Raw genomic sequence first — 26,126 nt, forward strand, 5'->3', positions numbered from 1 at the left:
AGGAGGTGGATACAGCTCACGTGTGTTTCTGCAGTGAAGGACAAGGAGAGGCTGAGCTACAAGGTTTTTTTACATGGATATGCAGTATCTCCTTAAATAGCTTAGGGAGCAAAACATAGTGCCATAATGATTTGTGAAATCACCCAGGCCACAGAAAATCAATATTTTACACTTGTGTTAAATACATGTTGTACACATAACTCACCTTGGCAGCATTCATGCCTCGGGCTCCCTTTCAGACCAATCACTCTTTTTGAAATCTCCATATCCCAAGTTCTTATGGTGAGCATTTGACAAGTGCTTTGGATGAGACATAGAATCCCTACCCAGCACTGAGTGGGCAGCAATCCTTTGGGAAACCTTCCCCAACCAGGCAGGAGCATTTCCTGGGCCAAGCAGAAGCAACTGCACACTCTCAGGGGGATGCTGCCCATTTGGGCTTATTGAGCTGAAACCTTTGGAGCAAGGGAAAGGAATTGTGATGCTGGTGAAGGTCTGGTAAGATCAAAGTTCAAAATTCATCTCTGCCCCACTGAGACACTGCACAAGGCATTTAATTCTGCTATTCAGGTCTTCTCTGTAAAGGAGGAGCAGTGGGATTCTTCCTCCCAAATGGAGGGAGATGCAACAGCCAGGTCATCACCACGTGGCAGAGGCTGCACAAATGGGGACAATGATTGCTACAGAGAAGTGCTTTAAGTTGAAGTCCTTTAAAGTTTTCATAACAAATTAAGGCTGAGATACACTTAAGACTTGAGGAAAATTAATGCAATATTTTCTAGAACTGTCTGTAGAGAGGGGTAGGACAGTTTCTCACCTATTGCCCTCATCAGGGTAGAGCCTGAGCAGCAAAAGCTGCACATCCCTGTTCTCTGCAGAGTGGAATTAAAAGACATTTCTTGTACTTCAGGAACTGTGAACTTCAGCAGGCACTCCCTGCACTCTCAGCCTGCTGAATACCTGCCAAAAAAAGAAGCCTATCATTTCTGTAACAGCATGCATCTTTTGTTTGCCATGGTATTTTTCAGGGGGAACATTGAATCTGCTTTAGTAAAAAATTAACATCTGGAGATTCTCAGTTTTGAAAGAGCAGGTGATGTGTTTGGCAAAGGACAAATCCATGACAAAGAATTTAATAAAAGAGGGAGACAGGGTAGCTCATGGGACCATTACTTTAAACTTCCAACTGCAGTGTGAAATGGTGCTTACCAATAGTAAATGGTGGAGCACTGCTCAACATTAATATCCTCTGCATCACACCACTGTCCTCCTATTTACATATATATTAAAATGACCACGACTTCCCTGTTTGTGCTTTCTTGCTGGAAACATTCTGGGGAAACAAGATTATTCATGGAAAATTCATAAAACTAAGGAATCACATGGAAATATGGGAGGGCATTTTTTAAAATGTGAATTCTTGACTCACAAGCATTTCCATTTTCTCAGGAATTCTGCTCCCAAGGGTTGCCTTTGTGACCAGTGTTGGGTGCTCACACAAATACTCGATACATCCACAGTGATCCATTGCCTGGCAGCACACAGGAGCCTGCAGGGAAGGGGAGTTTGAAAGTGTAAGATTGCTGTAATAAATAAACAGCAAGCCAATCTAGGGATTTATCTTCCTTTATATATTCTTGCAAAAGTTATGATATATTTAATTTGCCTGTGGATAGCATACATAGCAATCGAAAAGTCCAGTTTTGAATTTCTGTTTTGCACTTGCTCTGGACAACTAAGTATCTTGGCCTTTTTAGCCACAGATTGTCTGGAACAACCCAAGAATCAGATCAGGCTCTTCCATCCCAAGTACAGACAACTCCTTGTGCACTACAATACTAAAAAAAAGTAATTTTACCACTCCTTTTGCAGCTTCTTTCTGCTTTCAAAGATTAGACTGGAGGAAATCTTGTGTATTTAGGAGCCTTGAAAGCACCCAGGAGCTTAGGACATGCAATAAAGATTGTTTATAAACCAAATTCAACCTGGCCGCTCCTGCCACAAGTCAGGAGATTTCCTTGGAGGATCCATTTGGCTCCAGGTGCCTGCAGCCACTGCCATGTGCTGAAATGTGTCAAATCCACTCACACTCACCCATTTCCCATGTGCTCTTCCACACTGGTCCAGTGGCCACCCTGCAAAGAAGCTGCTCATTGTCAGGGCCATCACAGCAGAATCACACTCTTGCTGTCTGAAGGACAGGTGAAAGCAAAAAAGTCAAGGTCAAGACTTTCCTTGTCAAAGGAAAAGGTGAGAATGACATTTTCTCTCTCCCCTCTAACTGGTTTAAGGGAGGAACAAATTAACTTGGGCTACAAAATTGTTCCTAAGCCTTGGAGACCGTAGGGAAAGAGAAGGAACATGTTCTGTCATCCGAAAAACCAAATGAAGTGAAATGCTAAAACCACAAGATTTGTTTACTACAGGAAGCACTTACGTTTCCAGACCTGAGAGCAGTTTCTTCACAGCCCTGATTAAAATTACTCATCAAATCATTACACAGATTCAACTTCATTTCATACGGTGAGCAATTATGCAGTTTGGGTGGAGTGGAAAATATCCAGGGTGTTATTAGTTGTGTTTAGCAGAGGCATGTGGTAAAATGTCTCCATTTTCCTGTCTAAGAGCTGAGTGCCAATGTAGACTTTTACCAAGAAAAGCAAAGGTGAGCGGGGATGGATAGGAGCTGGAAAAGCTCAGACTTTAAAACAGCAACACAGGAATGAACAGCACTGAAACAAAGAGCTTTTCAAGGACAAGTTTTGCTCCTTGTTCCTCCTATAAACCCATTTCAGAACCAAACCAGATAGAGGTGCATGATACGAACAGTTTCTTACAGAACAAACAGCTCTTTTTTCACAAATTCTCTTGGATGTTAGAGAGGTGGGACAGGGTTTAGATGAACCCTCCTGTCCTCAGCTCCTGCCCATGCCATGATGTGACAGCCCCATTTGAAATAAAAATCTTGCGTTTTGACTTTGATTAAGCTATTTATATGTCCTCCTCTAGCAAAGTCACAAGATGAGGTTCCTTATGATGCCTTTTAGTGGTGCTAAAGACAGCTTGACAGACAGCTCATTTAGGAGAGAGAAACACAGAAAATGGATCCAGTGCAAACTCAGGCATGGCTGGGACCTGACTGTCCCGGTGCTGCTTGTTTTAGTAGCACAGCTTGGACTAGGACACTGTTTTTCAAGTAACTATTGAAATAAGGCACTATTTTTCTAATCCAGAGTGGATTAACATTTCACCTAAGGCATAAAGGCTTATTGTCATAAATCCATCACAAAATTACAGCAATTATAAATGAGAAATGCACTTCAAGAAAATGAACTTATTTTAGGTGGGTGGGGGGAATATTTACTAGGGCACCACAGCTGAGAAAACCTCATGCTGACAAAGCATGTTAAAGATTTCATGTAGAACTCTTATCATAGCCAGCTCGTGTTTGCACAGCCTTTCAGTCAAATGGGTTTTACTAAAGGATATTTGAACAAGAAAAGAACCCTTGAATCAGGCAGACACCACAGATGAAAGACTCCCAATTTTGACAAAGCTCACACACACAAGCTTAAAACAAAAGCTTGAAACTCCTCCAGCTTTATAGCCAGCTTTATTCCTTTCATAGCACTGGCTTTGAAATACTTTGTGAAAAAAATGTTGTCATAACAATAAAGCGTGAATAGGCAAATCCATGTATTCCCAGTTGTTGTCCCAAGCAAACAAGAAAAACATTTCACACTTCACGATTAATACAATGTCCCTTTGTCCCAACACATGAAAGAGCTATTTAAAACAAATAAATAAAGAGATAGCTACATTTTCATGGAAGTCTGGGTTTGTTTTTTTTTTTTTTTAATATTCAATGTATTTTCACATTTTGTTTTGGAATTGAATCCTTTCCACCAGCTCCAACCACACAATACCACCAGAAAATGCCAGAGGAGCTATAGAAGAGCAATATGTTGTGTGCTGCAGTTGCCTGTCATCAACTGGGAATATATTAAAGTAATTAAAAACCCTGCTAGGAATCCCTGGGGCCTCTGCCCTCAAGTGGTGAAGACTGGTGCCAATGCATTGACAAAATAAAATCCAGAATTTGCCCCAGCATGTCAATCTGTAAATAGTTATTGATTTATGGCTTTTTTGACAAACTGGTTCAGAAGGAACAGCTTCAGTCTCTTCCAGCTGGGGATTCCTGGTGTATCCACCACCACAGCACCACCCTTATTAGCACTTTAAAAGCTAACCTATGGCTTCAGCTGCATTTTTGGAAGACCGAGGCCCACAGGGTGACTGACAGCCCTGAAATCCTTCCAGCATCTCATGCTGTGACCACCTGAAATGCCACTTTCTGTGCATGGAGTGGTGGTGGTGGTGAATACCCTGGAAAAACTCAGCTCCTGTGCCCCAGGAAGAGCTGAAAACCTATCAGGAAGCAGTTTGGAAAGCTGAAAATCCCAGTGCCAACGAGGACAGACAGAGCTTGACTGGTTGCACAGGTGTTAGGCTTTTCTTCTTTCCATAGACATTTAAATACAAGTTTTAGTGTTCAGTTAATAAATACACACTGTTCTTTTGTTATTACTCTGTAGCTAAGGCAAACATTGGAAGGTGGATTAAAATAAAGGGATTCTGCATTTTTTTTCCTACCTCTCCCTTTCTTTTGTGCCTTTTCAAAGCCAATAGCATTTTACAGAGTCAGTGCAGCTCACCTGGGTCACACAGTGCAGCCAGCTCTGTGCACAGAGCACAGCTCAGTGCAGGATGTGTGCATTTCTCTGAATGCTGTCTTGTTTCCTGATTTTTAACATTTTAAGTATTCAAATTTTCTTCCTAAGCTCACTCAGAATTTTGCAATAAAGGTGAACCATGAGTACTGAGGGAAAAAAAGCCTGTTTGATTTACTCATTGTTCTCATTACCTGCATCTGCACTGTTCTCATTACCTGCACCTCCTTACTTTTATGCTCTACTTTCATGCTTTATGCTGCCCAAAGTAGCCAAAAATAACTATTGTGAAACTACACAAGCAGGCAAAGATCAATGTTGATAAAAGCTTAGCCTGTACCAGTTCTTCATTTCTCATCCATTAATTTCTTGCTCATTACAACCATTTTCTTCCTGGCATATTACTCTTACTTTACTGTGTGGTTAATGGCACATTAAGTCTTACAAGAACCCAGACTTTTTTCCTTGCTCCAACATAACTAACATAACATATAACATAATAACATAACATTTAAGATTGCCTAGAGAAGCTGCCCCATCCCTGGAGGTGTCCAAGGCCAGGTTGGACAGGGCTTGAAGCACCCTGGGATAGCTGAAGGTGTCCCTGTCTATGGCAGGGGGATGGGGATGGAACAAGGTGACCTTTCCAACCCAAACCATCCTGTGATTCCATGATGAGATAACAAACTCCATGAAGCAGTAGAGCTACAGCTTTTGGGGCCATAAGACTTTATTAATATTCAACACAGATTTCCTTCCCACCAATTCTGCACACTGCTCCACTTCCCCACAGCATTCAGCTTTCCAGAGATGCCTTAGGGGAACGACAAAATCATGGGGAGAAAGCAGAAACTGAATTTTGAGTCTAGAGCTCGGGGTCTGAGCCAGGGGGCTCTGCAGGAGGCAAAGCAAAGGTGAAGTGGCTGTGGAAGCACAGGAGGATGCAGGTGGAGGAGTTTAGAAGCTGGAATGAGCTGGCACTTTCTGCCCTGAGTTACATCTCAGGGCTTTTCTGTCCTCCTCCTGCCCCTGAAGGAGCTGTTTATAGGGATACAGGCAATTTCTCCAGACCCACTATCATGCCCTCCTGCCCAGGCTGAAGCCTCTATGTGTTAATTAAGCCTCAGCCTGGGGGATGTGGAGCAGTCAGAGCCCCAGCACCCCAGAGCCCAGCCCCCATATGGGCAGCAGTGAAAGCCCAGCGCTCAATGAAGACACTGGGAGTTCTTAAGACATCTTTTGAAAGAGATTAAACAGACCCACATTGGATTAGAAAGATGATGCCTGACACATTTAGTTTCCGTTACCTTTTGTGTGCCCGCTCAGTGCAGACCTGCACCGAGCGCTGCATTATAATGCAGATTTCCCCGAATCTCTCTGGGATTTCACAGAATCCCTGAGACCTTCACAGCAGGAAACTCCATTCTTGCTCTCCCTGCACATATCCTGCGTATGCTGTGCCTAAGGGCCATCTAGAGGATGCTGAGCTACCAGAAAGCCAAGGGGTCAGGGGTTTGTGGTGAGAAAAAGAACTTTAATCTCGGGTGCCAGAAAGAGGGAGTGAGCAAAAGCGCCTCAGCATTCCTCAGTTTTCCCTGTTCCTCCATCTGCTGAAGTATGTTGTGGAGTAAATTAGGAAAATTCCCAGGCTGGGTTGTGTGATTAGGAGAAATTATTTGTTGCCAGAGGAATCACTTCATCAAAAGTGATAAAGAATAGATAAGACTGAGCAAAATAACCCAATAAAATACTACCATGAAGCAAAAGTATTTTAATAATACACTTATTTTCTGCAGTACAAGGAAAAGAAGGCTCTGGTGATATTTCCAAGCGAAATATGTATTTAATAGCTCTCATGCACTTCCTTGAAGGAAACCACTCAAAAATCTAAACCCTGTCTTTTAAGAACGGGGGAAGGGGAAAGAAGTAATCACGCAAACCATTTATCTCACATGCGCTGCGGAGAAGGAACAATTTCTGCCCTCAGCCCATGACCACAGAGTTATTTTGAGGGAGGTCTGTATTCAAGCCCTGCTGTTCTCTTATTTTTACTGGCACCAGGGAGGCAGGAGGTTGTGTGTGGAAGGGAAAGGTTTTTGTGCCTCTGCTGGACGTGCCAGCGCTGCGGCTCGGCCGGGACGGGAGACACGGCCGCCACGCAGGCTCCAGCCCCACTCCCACAGCCAGGCTGACATCCAGCCCTGGCCCAAGCAGTTGATCAAACTCCATTTTCTTCAACCAATACATGAAAATATAATAAATTAAAAATCAACTAGTTGGCTAAATCCAAGCTTAACCCTCAGCATCTCCACATTTTCTCCCCCAAGCGCTCCACCCGGAGGGAGCCCAAGCTTGGTGGGAGATGCTCCACAACTCTCCTGCTGAATGAGCCAAAGCAAACAGGGAAGGGGGAGCTTTCAGAGCCCTGCCCACAAGCCTTGAGTAAGGCAAACAGAAACAGGTCTTTCTACACACCTAAAATCTTGCTTTTCAGACTTTCTGCTATTCTTTCTTGCCCTTGATTCATTTCACGCTCCAAGAGACGCTGGCAGGCAGAAATGTTAGTTTAGCTGTCATACCCTGCAGGAAAAAATAAAAAAAATAGAGGCAGAGTGGTTCGTTTTCTCTACTTAAGACGCAGAAACCTTGCCACAGACAAAGCTTTAAAAATAAAGGAGTGGACAAAGCTTTATTCCTGGATTCATATTTATTCGCTGCCATTAATTGAATTCAATGAGAAGTAGAGAAGTTCATTTTCCAGAGGAAACCCTTCAAAGCCTAGGCAAAATCTGACAGGGCAAAACAATCACAGATTTCGGTAGCTTTGTAAGGGACACTCATTGCATCTTCATTTGGTGATCCTACTCCTTTTGTACACCTTCACACACACATTCTGTGTTCCTCCTTGGCTACTTGGCTTTAGAGGCTCTCGATCTACTGAAACCTCAAATAAAACAAACATAATTTAGGTGTAGTCTACAAGATAAACATAAATCTCTTAGATAAGGTGGGGTTTGCACGCTGAGAAACAAAACATGCTGTGTCTCATACTTCTTGGCTTCCCTTAATAGGATGCTAATAAAATATAAAGAGATGGGAGGTAGAGAATTGAAGGTATTTCTGGTGAGCCAAAGAGACACCAGAGATCAGAAGACATCTCTTACTGTATCTCTAATCTCATGATCATGACCATTCCTAGAAGAAGATTTGGCACTGTCGTTGCTTGTACTGCCTTCCCATGCCCTCATAAGGTTCATGAAGCTTCCTTGATAAAAAAGCATCATGAATTCACTTTAGAATTGATACTAATATAGGTCCTGTGTAAAGACCTTCCTTTGATGTGTGTTTTTTTTCTGGGTGACTGCTCTTTGTGAATAACTCTTGAGCAACGTTACCCTCCAAATGCGGATTTTGGTTTTTAAGCTATAGTACATTGCAATTTAACCCAGTGGAATTCACAAGGGGCTTACAGGAGGTGTCAGAAGCAGAGCTATTGTATCTGGGCTGATTTATGACCATCTTTAAGGCTCCACCTTGGCTGCATTTGGCTCAGGGAAACCTGCTGTAGCAGGGAATCAGACAAGGATGTGAACAGACACCAAAAAAACAAGAGTTGAGACGTAACCTTATTTGATACATTTTACTCCCCACAAAATCACATAACAAAATGTGCATATGTGGAGGCTCCTTTTACTTGTAATTGCTTTGCAGGTACAGCAGCACCATCTGGGACTGATAGTGAGTAGAAAGCTTTTGAGGATAACAAATTTTGCACTAAGCAGATACTGCCAAAAGATACAAGAATTGGTATTTCAACCCCTCAAAGTGCTCAGTAGGATGGACAAATTATCCGTATGAAAATAGCACCTGAACCATAAGTCACTTTTCCCATCAATATCCACAATACTTTTCCAAGAGAAATCAAAATAAACATCCACCTGTGACCTGCATGAAGGACCACTTGGCAAACCAGAGGGTGGAGGACTCAGTAAGGGGATCCTAATTCCCTGTGAAAGCCAACACCACATCTCCCTTCCTATATTTAATTGAATCAGCTTTGTTTTCCATAAGAGGTTTCACACTGACTCCTTATGGAAGGCTCCTTGTTCCTGAGCCCACACTCCAGGGTGTCGTGGAGCTGTGCCAGGAGAGCAGAAGAGAGGGGGGGAAGTGAATAATGCCTTCCTGGGACAAAGGCCAAGATTTATTCCTTACCCTGGCCAAAAGGCAGGAAGAAAACTCACTGTTACCCAAGTGGGCAGTTCCCTGGGGACATGGCACTTCTGCCTCTGGAGGGGACCAAACCAGGATGCCAGTGTGCAACACAAATTCCAGCTTGCTTGCTTACTTGCATGTAAGTTCTGGTCAATTCACAGAGTTTACTATTTTCTCTTAAAAAAAAATTCATCGACATCCATCTGAATCCTGATTTAATTTTTAAATCCAAGCAACATAGTGGGAGAACAAAGGGCACCTTCATGGTCCAAGTACTGGGCAAACTCTCCCAGATCAATGGTTCAAGGAAGAATTTAATTCCCTTTTTCTATCTATAGCCCCACAGAAGACACCTGTAGGAGCTCAAATTGCAGGGAAATGTTGCATTATCTGTGTATTTTCAAGGGACGTTTGTTTACTGCCATGCTGTTCCTTTAATGCACCATGGATGAAAGAAATACAAAGAAAGCTTTAGTCCAAATGGACTCTCAAGTTCACAGAATATGTCATATGTACATTACTCTTTTAAGGCTTATTTTTTTCCTTAAATAAATTGCCCTGTGGGAAAAGCTGGCTGCAAGTCAACACCACAGAAACCTAATTTTAACTCCAATGAATACAACTATTTACAAGGCCCCCTTTCTGCAGAGGAAAAGCCCTGCCATTGCTGGCAGTTTTGATGTGATATGAGCACATAGTTCTGAGACATTCAAATGGACTGTCTTAACAAAATACAGTGTTTTTACTCATGCATCTTTAATGTTCAAACTGTTCTTGGCAGCTCCCAGTCAGAAGCACTGTCATTCAAAAGAAGAGAATGACAGACATTAATATGGAAACATTCAAGCTCTTAACTGAGCCGGAACAGTAATTATGCCATCCAATTTTATTTTGAAGAGTATTGACCTTGGTCTCCATGAGCAGAAAAAAGATCCAAAAGACAAAGATATAAAGAGGTGTTTAGGGAAAGAGAAATAGAAGTTTTCTGAGCCTTGCAGAGCATCAGAACCCTTGTTTGAAACTAAAAATATCATTTCAGGGGTTACCAGGGGATTCGTGGCATGACACAACAGAGAATCCAGTCTTTACTACAGGAAGCACCAAAGCTCTGCAAACACTGTGCTGACACATCAAGGAAACAGCCTTCGAGAGGGGAATTCAGCAGTGCACAACCTACACCAGGCTTTCCCTAAATATAAATAAATTATAGCAACATATGCTCCCTACGCTGCTCCCAGATGCTGGAAGTGCAAAGACCAATAATGAGGAGCAAGGCTAGCAGGGAAAATCTGTCCTGAGACTTCACATTCAGGGAGCATGGAGGGGGAACAACTTTTAGTGAAACAGCTCACAACACTCTGAGAGATGGGGAACCGCAACAGGGAATGCTGGAGCTGAAAATCCAAATTTTCTCAGCCACAGGTAGAAGGAAGGACCATAACACCTTGCAGACAATGGAACTGTGCTTTATTACAGCTATAAAACTGTGCAAGTCTTTTTTTCTGATGGTCGTCTTATGCTCAGAGGCAAATGGGACCAGGTTCTTTAGTGCAGGCATTGGATGCTGATGATATGATAAATTATGATGTATTTGTAGGAGGGTTTGGCCAGCCAGGGTTGTATCCCAGTGAAGCAGAACCTTCTGCAGCATCAGAGTGTCCATCACACTCTCCTTAACAAGAGGAGCGGGGGGACAAGGGGCAGGGGCATCCAACATGCAGAAGTAGCAAGGAAAAAATATCAAAAACCACCAGAAAGATTATTGAAATTTGACTTTGATCACCTTTATGATCTCCACTACACTTGCTGTTCACACAGTCCAGTGAACTGTCTCAGCTCACCCCTGCAATCCAGCTCTGAATGACAGCTAGTGGGTTTTTTTAGCTGGTGCCAAGGAGGGGAAAAAAGGCTTTCCACTAGCCTGAACTGGGTATTTGCAAACATTCTGCTATGTTTGTGGCCCTAGTGACTGACAGTCACTTATAAACCGTGAGGATAAACCCACAAGGTAAAACAAATGGATTTTTCCCTCTGTGGGTGCATATGCTCCTGCATATGTGTGTGTACTCACAGTGACACAATAGAAATCTCTGTCAGGACCTGAATTATATTTCCAAGATGCAGCACACATTAATTTGTCAGGATTTGGAAGCAGGCACTCGTCTTGTCTAGACTAGACTATCATAACTCCCTGACAAATGGCATTTTTTCCAGCTGCTTAAACAGCCTCCACAAAAGTGCTGTCTCCTTGTGCTTTCCTCCTTCTGAGAGAAACTTGAAAACATTTCTGTCTCTCCCCATTTTCTTCACTTTTAATCTTTCAGTTTACAGACAGCCACTTGAAATTGCATATGTGTACAAGAAAATCACCAGGAGCCCTAACACTGGATATCTTTGTGCCTGGGCTTAACCTGCAGCACAGAAACAGCAGCATTTCCCTGAAGGACACTATTCATGCATTTATAACATGATTAAGGATTTCCAGGATTGCAGCCTGAAGATGCAGCTTGTGCACAGGCTTTTTTTTAAATCCACACGCCCAAAAGAAGCTCAGGAACTGTTGCTCAGAGAGGCTGTAGCTCAGAACTGTTGTGGCACAGCAAGGCAGGGCGACAACCGAGCCTTACTTGGGCTGACCTAAAATTTTTGGGAGCCCCAGCCATATCACGGTACAAGTTATCACTTTTTGGATCTACTCAGCTACCTCTGCTCTTTGCCAGTTCCCTGGGGAGTTGGTGGCATCCTCCAGGCAAAGCATTTCCAAGGCATCCTGGACAGGGTTTGGATGCAGGATGTGAGCAGAAGTCAATTTCCATGTCTGGATGTCTCTCTGGAAAGGTTTCAAGTCACTACCATTTTTTTTTCCCCAGACTGTCCTATCTAGGCGACCTCCAGGAAGTTTGAATAATTTCCTCATCATTTACTAATTCAAATGCATTCTTCACCTTGATGTGCACACCAGTGAAGTCTTCTCTGAATCCCTAATTTCCTTTGAAGACATATCTCTATAATCAGCCTAAAAAGTTTCCTGACTCCTCCATGAGATGACAAACTTTTAAAACCAGCATTTCTTTCTGAGATCTCCATTGCAGCAAAGCTGGAAGGGAAAAGTCTTTGCAAACACCCCGGGAGGCTCCCATACTATAGGAATGCAGTCACCCATTTAAATTTTTTTTCAGTAGAAAAACCTTACCAGAAACAAACAAAACAGAGCTTCATGTTCTAGTAGGTGTGTAAAACAAGTACAAAAGAAATCCAGGCAGAAAAGGGGGTGAAGAGGAAGAAACAACATAGAATTTTGAGAGTTTGAACTTTCAGGGTGGGTAGCCTTACTGCCTTTTGATGAAAAAAAGCAAGTTTATTTGTCTGTAAGATTGTACTCAACAATGCTACAGCAGTTTTTCACAAAAGTTTTTTCCCCAAAATCCCAGTTCTTAACATGGTTTGGATTTGACCTGCTTTGTTCATCAAGTAATTCTTTATTGCTGGCAAACAGCAGAAGCTGCAGGAGGTGGAGAGAAGCAGTATTTTTAGGGAATGGGCATCTAGCACCTTGCATAAAACCCTGCTAAAACACCATTAAAGTTGCAGTGCTGTGCAGAGCATCCTAAAATGGTTTGCTTGGAAAGGACCTTAAAGATGACCCATTTTTCTGGGGATGGAAGGGCACAAACCCCATGTCAGAGACAGTGTATCTGCCTTTTCCTGCTCCTGAAAAACACTGTGCTCCAGGACAGGAAAGATTCTGCAGAAGGAAAGGGGAGGGAAAGGGAAGGGAAAGAAGGAAAAGGGAAAAAAGAAGGAAAGGGGGAAGAAGAAAGAAGGAAAGGGGGAAGAAGAAAGAAGGAAAGGGGGAAGAAGAAAGAAGGAAAGGGGGAAGAAGAAAGAAGGAAAGGGGGAAGAAGAAAGAAGGAAAGGGGGAAGAAGAAAGAAGGAAAGGGGGAAGAAGAAAGAAGGAAAGGGGGAAGAAGAAAGAAGGAAAGGGGGAAGAAGGAAAGGGGAAAGATTTTTAAAAGGAGCTTTAACACCTGCATGTCTGTGCCAGTTTCCTTTTTTTTCCATCTCCTCTGGCCTGCATTTGGACACTTCCATTCTCCTCCCTTGGATCCCTTGGCACGCATCCCGAGATAGGCAGCGAGGCTGGAGGGGGACGGTAATTGGGGATATCTTGCTTTTGATGTGCGGGGCAATTAAATCCTCCATGAATAGAGGAGAAAACGAGGCATTCGGTGTCACTTGAAAGCGGGGATGCGTGGTGCCATTCCTAGGCACCAGTGTGAAATCCAGAGGGGCAGAAGTGCAGCCCCGAGCCCTTTATGCGGCAGCCAGAGCAAGAGCCCATTGCGGGGGAGGCTGCACAATAGGTCATGAGAAAAACCTGCTGCTGCTACTGCAGTTTGCAAATACTGGATCTGCAGGGATTCGGGGATGTGGCTGCACCAGAGGAAAAGTCCCAATGGGAATTCAGGCCAGCGGCAGTTCTGCGTCGCCATCAGGTCTGATTAAACTATTATTTATATCCAGCAGCTCTCCTACTCCTTTGCACTCATTATTCAATTACCATTCTGACAGGTTTTGGCTTACTTTTAAAGCAGCAGTTAAGAACATACCCTGAAACAATGTGTTCAATTAACTGAAAGAACACGTTCGCTCGAAAACTCGCATTTTTTTTTGCATCCAGTCTTATTAACATGTCCAAGAAGAAAACAAATTACCTGTGATTCTTCCCACCTTCAAAAGCTGTAATACAAAGGATTAGAGGAGTGTTAGCAAATCCTGATGCTTTCTTAAATACCACAGAGGTTTACAGAATTAAGGACGACATAGGGCCAACTTCCACATTAAAAGAAAGGAATGGGGGAGGAAATAGGGGGAAAACGGGAGAAAGGAATATGGGGAGAGAAATGCATAGGATTGTTAGCCAGTTTCCACAGCGTGGTCTTATAAGTTACTTCTCAAGGCATCAGTGGGCAGATGAGGTCTTACACAGGAAGTTATAATATGAAAATCAGGATTATGCTACCTACAAAGAGGCCAGATTCATGTTCAGGGTAAGCACAGTCTTTGGGAGGAAAAATAGGACAGTGAGGAGGCCTGGTTTTGGCCTGATTTGAGTCTGTTGAGAAAAGAGAGAAAAGAGAGAAAAGAAAGAAAAAAAGAAAGAAAAAAGAAAGAAAAAAGAAAGAAAGAGAAAAGAAAGAGAAAAGAAAGAGAAAAGAAAGAGAAAAGAAAGAGAAAAGAAAGAGAAAAGAAAGAGAAAAGAAAGAGAAAAGAAAGAGAAAAGAAAGAGAAAAGAAAGAGAAAAGAAAGAGAAAAGAAAGAGAAAAGAAAGAAAAGAAAGAAAAGGAAGGAAAGGAAGGAAAGGAAGGAAAGGAAGAAAAGGAAGGAAAGGAAGAAAAGGAAGGAAAGGAAGAAAAGGAAGGAAAGGAAGAAAAGGAAGGAAAGGAAGGAAAGGAAGGAAAGGAAGGAAAGGAAGGAAAAGAAAGAGCAAAACAAAAGATATTTTGCATGTCTGACTCATTTAGGAGTGCAAATCCCATTCATTTCCAACCACTGCATGCTCTCCTAAATCCTGCTCTGAACCATGAGGATGAGTGTGAATGTGTCTCAGTGTAAGTTCAGATTTCCAGTCACACCCACATAGTTCCAGCTGCCCAGGTAGATAAAGTTAAGTGAATTTGCACTACATGCCATGAAACGCACAAAATTGTAGCTCTCCTTTCTAAAATATTTCTCTAACACAGTCAGCTCTCACTGCACGACTCATGCAGTGTCCTGTTAACTTCATTTTTTTAAAGCTGCCTCCATCTGCTTTGTTGGCTTTAAAAAAGCACCTGAATCTGTTTGCAAGTCAGGACAGAAAACCAGGCTGTGACAATCACCTCCCTGCAGTGAAAGCATCCTCATGGGTCAGGAACAGAGGAAAAACAGTTACAAAAAACACCTCTGGGAATTGGGTAACTGCTAAGAACTCATGGAGGTCGTTTTACATTGGTGACTGTGGGATAGGGTAGCTGTGAAGGATGAGGAAAATGGAGCTGTGAGGTGGCAGAGGACACAAGTCCAGCACATCCTGCTCTCCTGGAGCAGAGCTGCTCTTTGAGTGTCCATCGAAACCCAGGGCAGCTCCAAGGGGAGAGTCACAGGTGCCAAACCCCTGAGGTGGCTTTAAGTCAACACCAAGCAAAGCTGCTTATATAGAAAGAGCCAATTCACTTAGCAGGGGAAAGAAGAAAAAAAATTATTTGTTCAATTCTGTAAGGATTGCAGAGTTTGGGTTTTTAAAGGTACATTAACACTCTTACAGGAACAAGTGTTTACTTTCGCTGTCCACCTCATTTTCTCCATTACTGAAGATCCCCAGAGCCTTATCTAGGTCCCAGTGGGTTTATACATTAACTCTCAACATTCCATTTTAAAGCAGTGTTTTAAGAAACCTCTCCACTCCTTATATACCAAACCCAGTGCCATGAAGAAATGCAAGTGTGGAACTGTGTGAAAAAACTCTGCTTCACAAAGATAATGTATTCCTGCTTCCTGACCTATCAATTTGAATAACATCCCATGTTGCATTTTGCTACAATAAATTCTTTATAACCTGTTGGGAAAAAAGACCACTTTCTTTGAAGCATTGCTTTTCCAATGCAACCCAGGGTTTTTTAAGTCAAAAGCAGTCAAGTACTACTTTCCAAAGCAGTTGCAATGCAAAATTTATGTTAGCACTGTCATTCAGGAGCAGCACAACCTAAATTAAAATCAATGCAATCAGACTACTTGATTCATACGCTATTGCACACCAGAAAAGTAACATTCAATAATTTCATGTATGTACCCTGACATTCAAATAAAGCACATTGTCCATGAGAACAGTGCCTAGAAAAATCACTGCAAATCCAGTATTTGGTGACATATTATTCCCATTTCATATTTCCTTTCTTCCCTTAAATCATTTACAAGTACTTCAATAGTCAATAAACAGGAAACACAGATTACACAACCAACTTGCTATTCTGCATAACATTTTATCCATCAATCTGTTTAAAACAGCAGAAAAATAATTCTTTATGACCTCATTTTCTACATCCAAAGTGACAGGCTTGTTGGCCTATGCCCTACAACCTACCTAAATTTTTCCTCTCAAGTATTGCCAAGGAGGTATTCATACTTTTCCAAAAGTGCACATCTCAGGCCTCTGACCGTAAGGCTTCATGCTCTGGTTAAATAAAATTAGAAACCCAGCCTAAAAGAAATCAAACACGTCACAAACATCTAGACGTGATATTCCATTACTGAAATTACTTGGAAACGCTACACTTTGATGCTTTGGTTTCCTTCATTTAATTTAAAATTACCTCAAGAATGTTAATCATCTCACAGCAGTAAATCCTAAGGTTTTTCCATAAAACCTGGAACTCTTTGTTCACACTGATTGGGATCTCCAGGGGATTAGGGGCTCTGTCCCTAGAAAGGAAAATGAAGGAGAATCACTCAAACCAGTCTTTGAAGATCACAATTCCTCAGAATCTGTGTTAACACCTCCAGTGGGAATCAAGAGTGAGGATTCACCTGGGCATGGTTTAGGCTGCTTTACCTGGATACAGGTGTTGTAGTTATTGACTCAAAGCATCACCTGAGGGCTACAGCTGAGCCTGCCCCCCCAAGCCTCACAAGCCTCAGGTAAAGCAGAGTCCCTGCCCTTGAGGGAGGTGAAGCATCTCCCATGGCCACAGTGGTCACGGAGTGGCCAAACTCCTCAGCTGCTGCTCGTGGTCACAACTGGCTGGAGCAGGACATCCCTGTGGAGTGATGGAGCAGGACATTCCTGTGGAGTGATGGAGCAGGACATCCCTGTGGAGTGATGGAGCAGGACATCCCCCAGGGCTGATGGAGCAGGACATCCCTCTGGACTCCAGTGTACCATAACCTACTCCCCAGCAGCTGAGGTGCTGCAGCTCATTCCTCACACACTTTTATCCCAGAACAAAGGCAAAGTCGCAAGGATTGGGGAAACACCTCAGTGCAGACAATGTTGAGATGAATTGCACTGTTCCTGCAAAAGGTCAGGGGCAGAGGTGAGGCTTGTTCCCAAATCCCTGCTGGCACAGGGAAATTGGATGATGTGTTGGAGCCCTGGTTCTCCTGTGAGCCAGTGTGTATGGTTGTGAACATGGACTTCCCTGTCACATCTGTCCCACGCCTGAGGGGTCACAGGCACACAAGGATGGCAAAGGCTCTAACAATTGCATCTCATAAAGAAAACAAGTTTTGGCTCAGCCATGTGGACTCAGACTGCCAAGGAACTGGAGTTTCCTGAGTAAAAACACTTGTGCAAGCAGTGGAAGCAAGAACTGAGTCTGACTTCACAGCTTACCAGGAGAGAAATAAAGAGGAGAAAAGAAAAGTAAAATTTCTTTCTATCTCACAAGGGAAAAGAGAAAAGAAGTGGATGATGTGCTACTGCCAGGATTAATGAGCTCTAGAATACATAATAAAAGTATTCAGGGACTTCTGCAATCTCAATCAGAAAGAAGCTGTAGAGAGATTTCACTCTTCACACATCCTACAGAAAAATCAGGATGAAAATGCAGGGATGCATACTTGCACTGCAGATCAAAACACGCTGGGGCTCTGTGTTTAATTTGGAAGACAAAACAGTTTGCCAGACAGGGGTGGGAGCGTTTGTAGGACACAGGAACAGATTGTCTTCAACAGAAGACATTTTTAAGAGAAACTGTCCCAGGCTGAGAGCAAAGCCTCTGCACTGCAGTGGCAGCTGGGTGACACAGGAGGAGTGAGGGCCAAGAGCCACTAGTGGGAGCAAAGTGTGGGAGCTGGGATGGAGGTTTGTGGGATGGACACAGATGGAGCAGGAGTATCATGTTCCAGGAGAATTTTCTAGAGTTGGAGAAAAGGTCTGGTGAAGGACTATCAGAGCCATTTCATAGAATGAACCATAAACTGGTTTGGGTTGGAAGGGACCTTAAATCCCATCCAGCGCCACCCCTGCCATGGCAGGGACACCTTCCACTGTCCCAGGGTGCTCCAAGCCCTGTCCAGCCTGGCCTTGGGCACTTCCAGGGATCCAGGGGCACCACAGCTGCTCTGGGCACCCTGTGCCAGGGCCTGCCCACCCTCACAGAGAGGAATTCCTTCCCACTATCCCATCTAACCCTTTGGCAATTTGAAGCCATTCTCCCCTGTCCTATCACTCCAGGCCTTTTTCCCAAGTCTCTCTCCATCTCTCTTGGAGCCCCTTTAGGCACTGGAATGTCCTGAGGTGTCCTTGGAGCCTTCTCTTCTCCAGGTGAACACCCCCAGCTCTCCCAGAGCATCATTTCAGGGTGAAACCAGCACTGAGGAGAGAGGCAACTCTGCTGGGCAGAACTGCAGTGCCAGAACTGAGCAGACACAAAGACCCTCGAGGTGCCTGCCCTGGAGGAGATCACAGTGAGCTCACGGGCACCAGCAGCTCCAGGGGAACAGCACAGAGCAGCAGCTCCAGGCCACAGCAAAGGCAGCCACAGACTCGCACTGGGGGGAAGGAAAGGAGGGGGAAGCACCAGCAAGGAGAGACAGGCTGGTCCCAAGCGAAGCAAACACGTGGGATGAAGCCAAAGCAAACAGGAGACAGATCTCCAAGGCTGTGGGAGCAGAGGAGGAAAAGAGGGGTGTGCTCAGGGAGCCTCTTCCAGAGGCTGGGAGAGCAGGGAGAGGGTGCCATGCAAACAGCCAGGGACTGACTACTTCTTCCTGTATCTGCACATCTCAGGGAGGATCCAGGCAGCCCAACAGCACTTCACACTGAGCAACAGAACAGTCAGACATACTCTGGAGCAGGCCAAAACTCATCGAGTGCCATGAGAGGCACCAGGAGGGAGCAGCTGCACCTACAAGCCCAGATGTTATTTGAGGGGACTTTACAGCAAGCTCAGAAGCTGAGAGAGGTGACACCATGGTGCAGAGACACCACTCCAACCTGAGGGGAGCCAGAGGATTTGCCTGCTGGCTGGTCAAGCAGGGAAGAAGCAGAAAGTGGATGTGCCAAGGGCACCACGACTGACAGGGGGACGAGTCTGGGCAGCTTTGAAAAGCACAGCCCCAGGAAAAACCTGTTTGTTGGGATGGAGCCTGTTCATGCCATGGCACTCACGGCGATGGCACGGGGGAGCCAGCTGGAACATGAGTCCCAGGAGACAAGGACCAGCCTACAAAAAGCAGTCAAGGCTGACCAAAAGATGGCATGAGGGGCAGGAGAGAAAACCCCAGCTCAGACAGCACAGGAGGAAGGAGTTAGAAGACAGAGTGAGCTGTAGCTCCACAGGGAGTGGAGCTACACGATGGGAGCAAGGCCCACTGAGTAAACTGGGCAGCCGAGCACAGCCAGTTCTCCAGGAGAAAATAAATAACTAAAAAAAAAAAAAAATAGTCACTTTTAATGCACTTCCAAAAAGTCCCTTTACAACTCAGTTAAAACAAGTGCATCTCCTCCTTGGCTCATAAGCTCTGGGAAATGAAAACAGCATTGTCATGTAAAGTGGACTGTGTTTATATCTACATAACTGTGGTATTTTGCATACAAAATGTCAAGAAAAATACAAGAAGTGAGAAAAACGTATTGTCCACACTCTACCAATAGCAGGTGGCCACCTGACATTTCTGGAAATACCTTTAATTGCACCTAATGAATTAACAAGGCCTCGAGCTTGTTGTGCTTCATGGCTGGGCCTCCCCTATAGAGGCATAAACCTCCCCAGTTTCCAGCTATTCAGCAGAAAAGAGCCACAGCACAGCTAAACTGGCTTGTGTTCATTCCTGCCGACCTCACAGGGAGAATAAATACATTGAACATCAAGAGGAGTCCAGGTATTACTCTAAGCAGGCTCCATATAATTACTAAAAATAGATGCTATGGAAAATCCCTGTGCTTTAAGCCACTGCAGCTTTGGGCCAAATTCCAGAGGCTGTCACAACTGACAATGTGCACGTTTGTTCAGCAGCAGCACAGGCCACATCGAGCTGATTGGGGACCTTGTAATGTATGTTTTACTGATGAATTTAGTGCTGGCCATGCCAAATCAGCGAGTTTATTTGGGCACATTCCTGCAGATTGTACATCGACTTGGAGCTGAAAGGGAATTCTTCACTTCTCCAGCACCGTGGAATAAAGGGGATGTGCTCTCCCAGTCGAGGAGCACATTTGGCACACTGAACAAGGCTCTTGAGGGCTTTGAGGAGGGTTCTACTACAGCATGATTAAAGTCTCTTGCATTTTGGAATGGACTCTTTGGGGGAGCAAATATTTTTTCTGTTATATTTCCTACATAGTCTTGGGGAGGGGGTGGGAATAATAGAAAAAAATCATTTTTGCTCACAAAAAAATGTGTTTGGAGCCCAGTGTTGTGTTGTGTCCATTAAGGAAGCAGGAAAGAGGGTTCTTCTCACTGCTCCTGCCCATCACTGCCCTCCTCTTCCAGCTGTGGATAAAAGCTGATTGTGTCACCAAGGCTGCATTTGGAGCTCTGCACTGGGGCTCTCCCATCTTCATCTCTTTCCAAACACCTCTTCCTCTCCTGGATGTCTGATGGCTGCAGCCTCACATTAAGCAAACCAGGGAAGCTCCCCTTGCTCACCTCACCTGTGCTAGAGACAGAAACATCCAGAAGTACCTGGGTGGACAGGGTTGAGCAGAGCAGGGACCTGCATTTACAGCTCTGCTGCATTCCCTCTCAGGGCTCTCAGAGCTTAGCCAAGAGAGAAAACATCAGTATTATTAGGCTGGGAGAGGAGTCAGCATTTCCAAGTGAAAACTTGTCCTGTGGGCACAGTATAAGCAGGGGAGAAAATCTCATTTCATACAATTTGTCACTCTCCTTTGATTAAGTCTTAAGTTTTCCACGTTTTTCACCCTCTGTGCTTCTCCATCCCTGTCTCCCCGCAAGCCGCCCAGTCACCCCTTCCACAATTCCCAGATCGTGCTTCAAACAACAATACCCCATCTGAAAGGCTATTATGCAGATCCATGAATACATAATTCAAAATCCAGCTACCACAACAGTCGCCCTTAACTTTTTTAACCCCATTGTGGGCCGGGTGGCGACGTTCAGCTGCGACAGCCCGACGGGGGAAATATGACACACGCAGGTTTTCCCACAGCCTTTCGCCCCTTCCCCAGGCTAATCCCATTGAGAGCACAATCCATCCCCAGCACAATGCAGGGATCCCCGCCGCGGGCCGGGGACTGGCCGCAGCTCAGCCGCCCCGTGCCAGGGGGATGCCCTGCCACGGCTTGGATTTGGGGTTTGGGGGGGCAGGAAGAGCCTCTGAGCAGGGATCCAAGTCTGGCTGCGGACGGCGGAGCCGCCGCGTGAGTTTGGATGTGAGTGACGTTCATTTGTGACTGCAAAAACGTTTGCTGTGAAATGAAGCGCCAGAAAAGCCCTACTGAGTAAACACCCCAGTGCTCACACTGGTTTGTTTCTGCCCCTTGCCTTCCTCCTGCCTCTTCAGAGAACTCTGGAAAGCAAAGCTTTATAATCAGCGTCCACACACCTCCAAACCAAAAGCAGCTCTCGCAGGGGTGGCTGAGTGTATTTTGTTTTTGCAACCCAGGTAGACTGGCCAGCTGAAATCTGGCTCTGCACAAATCTGCCACCCTGTTAACTCGCCCAACAACCCAAACACCTCCTCAGTATCTGTGGAGCAGCCCCTCTCATTTAGCCCCTAAATGACAATTTCTGATTAATGCCGGCCCAGTTTAGTGTTCTCAGTACTTTGCAGGGGTTTCCCAGGCAGCTCCATTCTCTGAAGAGCAAACAGTCACCCCCAAGGTAATTTTTGCATTTAAATTAAACCACACAGTAGCTGTGAGCCTTTTTTGCCCATTTCCAGACAACTGTAGTCAAAGCCAGTACAGCTACTCTGTGCCCTGTAAAGATCCCACACAAGAGAATGGGATAACCAACTCTTCAGCCAGTGGATTAACAGATTGTGAAAAGCCTGTCTCTAAAATTCACCACAAGCATTTCTAATGATCCATGGACTGATTTTTATTAAGTTTCCCACAAAGGTGAATTAGTGTCTTTCACTATGGCAACAGCAATAAAAGGATGTAGAATGAATCCAAAAGGTCCTGGCTGCTGGGGAAATTGGTTGACATTCTGCAAACCTATTCAAGCAGGAAAGGGCTTCACGATGTGCTCTTCCCCCAGGATGGTGGCTCCCATCACGTGTTCCCCTTCATCCCACAGCCAGGGATGGGACAGGAAGAGTCCATCTTAGAATCTCAATCATAGAACTGCAGAATAGTTGAAGTAGGAAGGGAGGACTTTCAGAGGTCAGCCGGTCCAGCTCCCTGTTATCCAAACATTTCCACTCAACCGTGTTTTCCATTCATAAAAATTCTCTTGCAATTTGTCCTCGAGCTTCACCTTATCTGTCATTTTCTTGATGAAGCAACTCCTTGCTGGGCTTTACCCCACCCTGCAGCACTCACAGTGGTTCTCTGCACTTACAATCCCTTCATGGAATCATGGAATCACAGAATCACTAGGTTGGAAAAGCTCTCTAAGATCATCAGGTCCATTCATCAACCCAGAAGTGCTAAGGCCACCCCAAACCCATGTCCCCAAGCCGTCCCCATGTCCCCACATCCACATGGCTTTTAAATTCCTCCAGAGATGGGGACTCCACCACTGCCCTGGGCAGCTGGGCCAGGGCTGGACAGCCCTTTCTGTGAAGAGCTTTTTCCTAATATCCAATTGAAACCTCCCCTGGCCCAGCCTGGGGCCGTTCCCTCTCCTCCTGTCCCTGTTCCCTGGAGCACAGCCCGACCCCCCGGCTGTCCCCTCCTGTCAGGAGCTGTGCAGAACCACAAGGTCCCCCCTGATCCCCCTTTTCTCCAGGCTGAGCCCCTTCCCAGCTCCCTCAGCCTCTCCTGGGGCTCCAGAGCCTTCCCCAGCTCCGTTCCCTTCCCTGGACACGCTCCAGCCCCTCAGTGTCCTTGCCTGAGGCTGTCAGAGTTCCTGGTGGGGCTGATTAAACATCATCCCCTGCTTTCCAGGAGGAGGAATGGTGCATCCAAAGGATTAAGTGGCTCAGCACATTCCTGGTGTCAGGCTTGGCCTGAACACAGAAAATTGGAGCATCACACCAGCTCTGAGGAGCCCTCACTGCCAAAGGGGAACCCAAGCTGCATCGTCAGAGCAAACAGCAGCAGCGAGGAGGGACCAAAGCAGGGAGAAGGAACTGTAAGGAGTGCTTGAGGTCACAGCCTGAGAGCTCTAATCAATAAAAATAAATGGTAATCTTCCCCCAAGGAAATGTTCTGTGCCTTTCAATCTTGTTTTGTCTGGAGTTGATCTAAGCAGAGGGGAAAGGCATTGACTCCTGTTACTTTTATTTACTGAAATGCTCTGTGTACTGACTGTCTTAGCCCCAGCTTCATCTTGCCTTCCTTGTAATTCCTCCAATTTGATAAATGATTTGTGAAGTGGGCCGGCATCACTTCTTTCTTCTACAGCACTATCAATAGAATATTCTCTTAAAGCACAGATCCCCCCAACACCAGGGGAAGAAAAGCTTTCAGGATAGCAGCTGCACACTGCATATGTGCAGTGTTTATGGAAAGAGTAAACATGAAAAACAGACACATTTGGTTTTAATTCACTTTGACTGACCCAAGGAGTCTTCCCCAGAGATAATACTCAGGTCAGCACATACATTTTCAAGTAACTCTACATGATTTTTGCTGCATGTTCAAAAAGACAGAAAGATGTGTGGGGAAGGATTCCTGAGTAAAGACACTGACACAAAACTGGTTTTATTTGTGGGCTAATTGGCCAGCCATCACAGCAGCACTCACCGTGGCACAGCTCAGCCCGTGTGAAACCTGCTCCTGTAGGCAGAAGTACCTCGTGTCACCAGAGGCAAGAGCCAGAGGCTCAGACACAACACATGGAATGATCTACCCTGCAAAGAGCCTCACTGCAGCCAACAGATGAAATCACGGGCTCAGATATCATTCAACACCGCTATCGCAACTTGATCCGCGATTACAGCTTCTGGGAAAGCCTTCCCACTTCTCCCACCCAGCCAATTTCTAGGCACTTTGTCACAGAAGAGCAAATTTTATATTAGTTTTATTTTATAGTAGTCCTTTGCAGAAACAAAATTCTGAGAGCAGGTGCCAGAACACGGTCCTTTTAATTATAACCAAAATGTTGTAATGTTTTACGTCCTCTGCTGCAAGGCTGGACCACACTGTGGCGTCCTGGCTCTCATGGAGTCCACCTCATCAAAACACTCCTCGTGGGCTTTGCCTTAAGCATCTGTTTATGTGTTCTGCTGAGCCCAAGCCCTGCAAGGCCACTGCTCCTTTTGTTGATAATGGTGACAGTTCCAGTGCTTTTGGAAAAGACACTTAAGTGGCCCCCAATTCAAATCTCTTACACTGCTTTGAAATTTGAAAATCCCAAATTCACTTCTAACAGAGATGTAGCTGGAAGCACAGGAGCACAGCCCTGATGGCCACCAATTTATCTTAATTCTCCAAATTCAAGCCAACTGCTCTCAGTATTATTCCACTGAGGAGGTGATTTTGATGAAACTCAGCCAAATATGAGGGCAAAATCCCTTTTTTCAATTTGATTTTTTTTAAGATCTCCAAAACAGAGTTCCACCATGCGACAACATCTTGAATTAATTGAGCTATGGGCAGTCCTCGTTCTTTTTTTGTGTACTATGAAATGTAGGAAACACAGATGCTGCCTGTTTAAACTGTCAAACAAGTTTCCTGATGGTAGCTCTCGTGTCTGCTACAGACTTGTTGGTTTAAGAAATGTTGTGAATGCAAAGTCAGAACATGTGTGCAAAATATTCCAAGCTGCAAACGTCGGAATCATCAGAAACTTGGTGAAGGTTTGTACCAACTCTAACAGCTTCAGATTTTACCATTTTCCATTTCAAACACAACCACACTTAACTGTGGAAAACCTCCTCACCCAAAACTTGCACAGAACTGCAGGCAGCTAAGTAAATAGTTGGCACATAAAAAGCCTTCCATTTTTCTTAGTTCAATTCAACATCAAAAACAATACTGCTGGTAATTTATGGCCCTCCTTACTCCCACAATCCCTGAAAAACAGGAGGATTAACTGGGTGAGAGCATTGTGAAATCTCAGCTAATGTATCTAATGGCCAGATACCATCTTTCCACACACATTCCCACAGGTAGAATTGTTGAAGTGTGCCAAGCATGAGATCCTGATGGACCTGACACACCAAAGGGACCAGGGCAGGTGTGCTGCAGGAAAAGGGACAAGGCCACGGGTGAAAACTCTCAGAAAAGGGGTGAAATCACGAGAGGTGTGGTTATTCTACTGAGCCTGTGATGTCAGAGGTAACACAATTAAGACAAACCATTGAGCTTATAAATTCATGTTCCACCCTAACTTCAACATCTTTTTGGAGGACAAGTGTTTACAGCTTGGCTGTAGTATGTGGCTATGGCTCGATCCAGAGGATTTTTATTTCCAGTAAAAACAAGATGTATAGACAATTATTAGCTGCACTTTTAGTACCACCAGAAGGTTCAGGAGATTGTAAACCTGATTTTACTTACTATAAAATACAATAATGAACATTGGTACAGAGAGGTTTGGGAAGAATCCCAGATGTTGGCTGGAAGAGGAACTGGGGAACCGCTTTCTTCTTATGTCAGAGTTAAACTTATTAAATATCCAACTATTAATGTCAGAAATGAACTTTTTATTAAATACCCAGCTATTTCTACACATCACCAGCAACTGCAGGGCTTCTAAAGAGGATGGACTGCTGGCTTTTAAAGCCACAATTTCACTTCTGCTTGATGCAGAGTAAGAAAAAATGAACATGCTGAGTGAAGCCCATTCACAAGGAGCCTGGTGAAGGCCAGATATAGGTATATTTGACTTCCCTGACCTCACTTTTAAGAAAAGTGGAGTCACTTCTAAAGGCCTCAACAAATACAGAGGGGGAGGAAACCACTCCCCCTCAGCAAGCCTGGATTTAATCTCTTACCTGGCACAGGGTGACACCCAGGGAGAGGGGTTCAGAGATGCTGGGAGACTTCAAACACTTTCAAGAACCAGCAAATTAGAAAATAAGGTGCCCACGGGGAGAGTCATGACATTGAGAAGCTGCAGC

At 44.6% G+C, this 26,126-nt stretch overlaps 2 long non-coding RNA genes across 4 annotated transcripts; both read right to left on the reverse strand.

Moving 5' to 3' along the window:
• Window positions 1–395: 395 nt before the first annotated feature.
• On the reverse strand, window positions 396–1,710 carry LOC137478381 (uncharacterized). The gene is made up of 3 exons (XR_011001536.1): window positions 1,430–1,710; window positions 1,210–1,333; window positions 396–960 (listed from the first exon to the last, which is right to left on the reverse strand). It is a non-coding gene; the product is annotated as an uncharacterized lncRNA (long non-coding RNA).
• Window positions 1,711–6,549: 4,839 nt separating this feature from the next.
• LOC137478379 (uncharacterized) lies at window positions 6,550–16,510 on the reverse strand. 3 transcript variants are annotated; one of them, XR_011001534.1, is made up of 4 exons: window positions 16,298–16,510; window positions 16,069–16,185; window positions 13,661–13,685; window positions 13,332–13,556 (listed from the first exon to the last, which is right to left on the reverse strand). It is a non-coding gene; the product is annotated as an uncharacterized lncRNA (long non-coding RNA). The 3 variants fall into 3 exon arrangements; XR_011001535.1 differs by lacking the exons at window positions 13,332–13,556; window positions 13,661–13,685 and adding an exon at window positions 6,550–7,310; XR_011001533.1 differs by having other exon boundaries at window positions 13,327–13,685.
• Window positions 16,511–26,126: the final 9,616 nt, after the last annotated feature.

This window comes from Anomalospiza imberbis, chromosome 8 (assembly GCF_031753505.1).
Source record: "Anomalospiza imberbis isolate Cuckoo-Finch-1a 21T00152 chromosome 8, ASM3175350v1, whole genome shotgun sequence".
Taxonomy (NCBI): Eukaryota; Metazoa; Chordata; class Aves; order Passeriformes; family Viduidae; genus Anomalospiza; species Anomalospiza imberbis.